Consider the following 6,560-nt stretch of genomic DNA (forward strand, 5'->3'; position numbering starts at 1 on the left):
CTGCTATTTTTGAATAGACAAAGAAATCCAAAAAAATGACGCGGATGCGTTCCCGGGGTTTTGAATGGGTTATTGTGTGATTTTTTTGTGGGAGAAGGATGTAGGCGCGTTGTAGGCCCTACGCACAGCAGCCATATTGTAAGACATTCACAGGTGTTATGAATGATACTAATGAAGGCTCTGTTCCATTCTGGTCAGACGGAGTCAGGGTGCTGATATTGTGCATGTTGGCTCACTGGAAACACTCCCAAATGGCCCTTTACGGGTGTGTACAAATGGAACCAAATGGACCCTTACGGGTCCATTTGGTTCCATTTGTACACTCTCAGAGTTATGGGGGTCGTGGAAATCTGAAATTCAAAAATCTGAGAACTACTGTGCTACACTAAATAGAACAGAGCCTTCATTAGTATCAATGGCAACACCTGTGAAGGAAGTGATAATATGGCTGCTGTGAATAGTGCCTATTCCCGCCGTATCCTCTCTGCACCAAGTGTTATTGTATTGGAGAGTTGATCAGAATCTGTAGTGCTGTGAATCTATTTAGCATTCTGAGTGTTCCATGACGACTTTTTCAGTGTTTCCTTTCAAGAACATTTCGGCCGGTGGTTTTCTTAACCACGGTTACCTTTGCATCATCGTTGACGTTGTAGTGTAATAATGGCTGAATGTGTGTTGACTGTGTGCGGTCGTTTCCTTTCGGCGTAGAGGTGGTGTTGACATTGTTCATTAAAGCCAGTGGTTCTCAGCCTGTGGGTCGGGGGTCCCCATAAGATTTATTTTGGGGTGGGGGGGGTCCCCAGATGACAGTGAAGTGACAATTTAAGGACCTTTAAGACCTTTTTAAAACCTAAAAAAAAAGTATAATAATAAATGAAAATAAAAATAGCATTACTGCATCAAAAGTGATCAACAAATTATACTATAAAAAACTGGTCAAACATTGGCCAAACATTGGCTATAAAGGGGCCACAATTGTGAAAATAGCCGATCTACAAGCTCACAACGCGAGGCGTTGTGAGCTTGTAGATCGGCTATTTTTACGATATTTATCTGTGGAGCCGAGTCAAACTAAATGTAATGCCTCAACTCCAACATTCCAAGTTCTTGTCAGGGTGGGCGGTCCCCAGTTCAAATATGATTATTTTGGGGGGTCGCGGCCTGAAAAAGGTTGAGAGCCACTGCATTAAACAATAATATTTGCTGTGCTTTTGCCAAAAGATAACTGGCATTCGTGTCAGCGACGGGATGATCATTCTATAGGGTTCCGGCATGAATTTGTTTTTGTTTTTTTAAATGAAAAGAAATCCTTAATGAAAGTGACATTCTAGAGCTGACCAGATACAGATATTGCAAAACCGGAAATAATTTAAATGAAAATCAAGCTGAGCAAAAGATGTGTCTTCCCTGGGGCACAAAACGAAATATTATATAATATCCTTATGAAGTATATCTCCATTTAAATATATCAAAGTTACCATGTCAACCAGCAAATATATATGAAGATGTTTATTTGTGAATGAAACTTATGTGTTCTGATGATGAAATTGATTCAACTTTATATTTTTAAAGTTCTGATCACAGGGAAGAAATCAGATATGCAATCTATGTTCGACTGTGTGGTATCAAAACTAAATGTCACCTCCTGTGTTGGTGCAGTAAAGCCCTCACTGTCATGTACACACCCATGACTGTTTATCTAAAGGTGAATAAAGATAGTTCATACAGTACAACTTGTCCTTTGTACTTTGTTATGTTTTCTTCTCACGTCTACTGTGAGAAGAAAACATAATTTCATCTGTTTGTTTTTGTTTTTCCCCCATATACCCCCTCCCCCTACTGGTTAATGTCCAAGCAGACAAAGTTAAATGAATAGCCTAAGTAAATATACAAATACAAAGTAAAGATAAAAAACTGAAGATAAATAAATGAATAAATACAGTAACAAATTGATATTGACAACAGATACCCATAAGCATGTGTACCTGCGAGCACATGTCAAGACATGCTTACATTTGGAAAAATAAATAAATAATAGTAATAATAAATAATAATAATAAACAGATCCCCCCATTCTCTCTCTCTTTTAATTTGAATTTCAACGCCTAATTGCAGCCAGTTGCCGCAGCATCTCCCTTGTAGGTCTAAATAGCTTTCATGTAAGATTTAAGTGTGCCGTGCAAGACTACGCATTTTGTGCTTTTATTCCCCCTATATCGGACATGATTCATCTCGCACTTTAAAACCAAAGCCAAAGTTGTCTTTGTATCAGGGAATATGTTTTTAATTGTGTTTATGTCATACTTTTAAAACAACCAGAAGTGCTCGATTGTTGCCATGACACATGACAGACATTGTTTGGTTTTATGTTCAAGAATCGGGTTTGCGCAGTGGTAAGAGTTCGTCCCTGACCGAGGTTGTAGGTTCAAATCCACTGTGGTGCATTTGGCTTTGTCGGGGGTCTATATGTGAACACAATAGGCTCTATGCAAAGCAGCCATATTGGAAGGAACTTCATTCACAGGTGTTACCAATGATACTAATGAAGGCTCTGTTCTATTGTGTGTAGCACAGTGGTTCTCAAAACCCCATAACTCTGAGAGTGATTTGGTTCAATTTTGATTTGGTTCAATTTGTACACTCTCAGAGTTACACACCCGTAAGGGACCATTTGGAACTCCCTCAAGGAACCATGAGGGTCCCTGGACCACACTTTGAGACCCACTGGTGTAGCAGAGTGTTTCCAGTGAGCCAACATGCACAACATCAGCACCCTGACTCTGTTTGACCAGAATGGAACAGAGCCTTCATTAGTATTATTGGTAACATCTGTGAAGGAAGTAAGAAGAGGCCCAATTTCTTTCCAATATGGCTGCTGTGCATAGAGCCTATTGGCCCGTGTTCGGGGGGAGGGAAGCCGGGCGGGGGGAATGGTCATTGCACGTATTCTTACAGGCTGTGGGGCGGCACCTGTCACCTGGGAGTGTTGGTCGGGAGGAATGGGACGAAGGCTCTACGTCCTCCCGGTGGGGGCTCCTCACTGGCAGGTGAGTCAGACTCAGTAGGAAACAACAGCAGTGACAACACAGAAATGTGTGTGGGGAGGAATCAAGTGTTTGTTGGATTGCTGCTGTTTGTTTATTTGTCCTATAACGTTTAAAATTTAAAAGAAACAAACAAACTGAATGGAGCAAAGCATTCACCTAAATCCATGGAACTATTTAACATTGTGTTAAATGTTTAAATCAGTGGTTCTCAACCTTTTCAGTCCACGACCCCCCACAATAATCATATTTGAACTGGGGACCCCCCACAATAACCATATTTGAACTGTGGGTGTTTCTTTTATTATTTGACAATTTGACCAGTATTTTAAAGGTGTTGCTTTTAGGTATTGATAAGGTCTTAAAATTCTTAAGGTCTTAAAAGTCCTTATATTGTCACTTCACTGTCATCTGGGGACCACCCACAAATCATGTGGGGACCCCCTTGCGGGTTCCGACCCACAGGTTGAGAACCACTGGTTTACATGATGAAGTGCAAGGGCATGAGACTCCATTGATCTGTTTCTATTCCACGGCCTTTGTTGCCCTCATGTGGACAAAACTAACTGAAAGTGGTAACTCATAATATAAGTTACAGTGGAGTACTGGAAGTACTCCACTGTAACTTATGAGTTACCACTTATGAAGTACTATTTTGTTTTACTTAAGTAAAAGTATCAATACTGTAATCAAAATGTACTTGAAGTACCAAAGTAAAAGTACTCATTATGCAGAATGTCCCGTTTCACAAGGTATCATAGGCTATGTATAAAATGTATTAAAATATTTTGAAAATAGCACATCTACAAGCACTCAACGCGTTGCGATAAGACGCGTTGTGATCAAATAATTGTAGTGGAGTAGAAGTACAATCTCTTCCTCTGAGATGTAGTGGAGTAGAAGTAAAGTATTGAAAATTGGAAATACTCAAGTAAAGTAAAAGTACCTCAAAATTGTACCTAAGTACAGTACTTGAGTAAATGTTAATTACTTTCCACCACTGGTTATTCATATTGTTTTTTAAATGACATATGGCTCTGGTTTAAACAATATAAACATAAGGGGGACTGGGGGAGGCCTACTGTGGTTTATCACTGGCTTTGGATAAGGAAATGTAGGAAAATGGTGGCGCAGTCGGTAGCGCTGTCGCCTCACAGCTAGAAGGTCCTGGGTTCGATTCCCGCCAGGGACGCTGTGGGCGCTGGGGGCGTGTTCTCTCCTCCACGTCATCGGCGCCCATACCCTAGGTGGGGTTGGTGAAAGGGCCTACTCTGTGTGGAGTTTGCATGTTCTCCCCGTGTCTCCTAGGGTAGTTAATACCCTCACAAAAACATGTAGTAATCCTGGTCACTATACTGCCTCCCCCTGGTCAGCTGGGGCGCCTGATGGAGGAGAAGGGAACTGGTTGGAATAACGTGTTCCTTCCACGCGCTATGTCCAACCAGGGAAACTCCCCCCTGTCGGGTGATAAGAAGCGGCCTGCTTGCTCCTCATGCATTGAAGGAGGCATGGGCTTCAGCTTGGGCTCTCCCTAGGCTGGCAGAGGGTAGGTAGTGCCCAGGATTACATAGGCAATTGGCACTGGGTGAAAAAATGTGGGTTACAAAATCGTGGGATAAAAATTATAGGTAAAAAAAAAAGGAAATGTAGGAAACAACACTAAACATTTTAGAGCCTCAGTTTTACAGTAATACAGCCCGTGGTGTAAAGTAAATAAGTACATCTACTGAAGTACTGTACTTAAGTACAATTTTGAGGTATTTTTTGTTTTTATCTTACTGGAGTATTTCCAGTTTTCAGTAGGCCTACTTTTACTTCTACTCACTACATCTCAGAGGCATATTGTATTGTACTGTACTCCACTACATTTGAAAACAGTTACTAGTTTGTAGATTTTGATTATTATCACAAAAAACATTAACCCCTTCAGCCCTATATACATTTCGGCCTTTTGAAAATAGCAGATCTACAAGCTCACAATGCGTTATTGTGATGCACGCATTGTTCGGTCACAGGGGTCTCTCCAGCTCTTTAGTAAACAGAATATAGTACATTTTCAGGTAGGTGACAACATTTAAGCCAATCAGGAGAGAGCACTGAAAATGCATTTTCTGTTTAATAAAGAGCTGGAGAGACATGGAGACTCATTTTACTGAACAAACACTCTATAGTAATGAGTATTATCAGAATATAGAGCTATTTTACACGTATTTTAACCAAAGTAAATCACTTACCCTACCTTTAAGTAAAATATGTGAATAGGCTACTTTTACCACCACTGTGTTTTAGTGTGTTATCGTATGTTTCCATGCATCTGTGCTGTCTAGGACTTTATATGAAACTAAACTCTGTCCGGGTTAAAGCAGCTTTACTGTTCTACTAGATTTCTATCATTTATTAATAATATCTAATATCTAATCTAATGCGTTCAGTCTGCAACAGCATTTCACGGCACATACTTGCATGCACACGTGACAATAATGCTTTTATTTTGAAAACCATCTGAACATGGTCTAACCGGCAGATGTAACACAGGGCTCGGTGACCTGCTGAAGTCTGTTACCATTCATTCATTTAAATCATTCTTATTTACAGTGGTGGAAGAAGTAGTCACATTTTTTTGCTTAAGTAATAGTATCAATACTGCAATGTAGAAATACTCTGTTACAAGTAGAAGTCCAGTATAAAACATTTATTTGAGTAAAAGTGCAAACGTTAATTGGCATCAACATATAAAGTAAGAGTAAAAGTATCATGCAGATTTGCAGAATGTCCCATTTCCCAACTTATGTATGAAGTGTATTCCTCTGTAAAGTAATCTCAGTGGCAAATATTGTACTTTTATCCCACTACAATAATTTGAAAAGTTACTAGTTACTTTGCAGATATAAATGATTACATTATAAAACATGCATTAACCACATTAGCCAGCTATTTTATACATAGGCTATATGAAAATAGCTGTACAAGCTTGCGATGCATTGTGAGCTTGTAGATCCGCTATTTTCAAATATTTTTGTACTTTGATTGATTGATTGAATACTTTATTTAGAAGTTTGCAGAGAAAAAGCCCATGGAAGTACAGTTTACAATACAAGGTCAACTAAAATGGATTGCAGCTTTTACTTTTGGTAGGCCTACTTTGAGTACATTTTCATACTTTTGCACTTTAACTGAAGTACATTTCTAATAGGCTCTATATGCACAGCAGCCATATTGTGAAGACATTCACTGTGTTACCAATGATAAATGAAGGCTGTTCCATTTAGTGTAGCACAGTACGTGGTTGTCAGATTTTTCAATTTCCACGACCCCCATAACTCTGAGAGTGTACAAATGGAACCAAATGGACCCTTACAGGTCCATTTGGTTCCATTTGTACACTCTCAGAGTTACACACCTGTAAGGGGCCATTTGGAAGCCCGTGAGGGTCCCTGGACCCCAACTGTAGACCCTGGTGTAACAGAGTGTTTCCAGTGAGCCAACATGCACAATATCAGCCCCCTGACTCTGTTT

The sequence above is a fragment of the Gymnoscopelus microlampas genome, assembly GCF_963454915.1.
Source record: "Gymnoscopelus microlampas genome assembly, chromosome: 5".
NCBI lineage: Eukaryota > Metazoa > Chordata > Actinopteri > Myctophiformes > Myctophidae > Gymnoscopelus > Gymnoscopelus microlampas.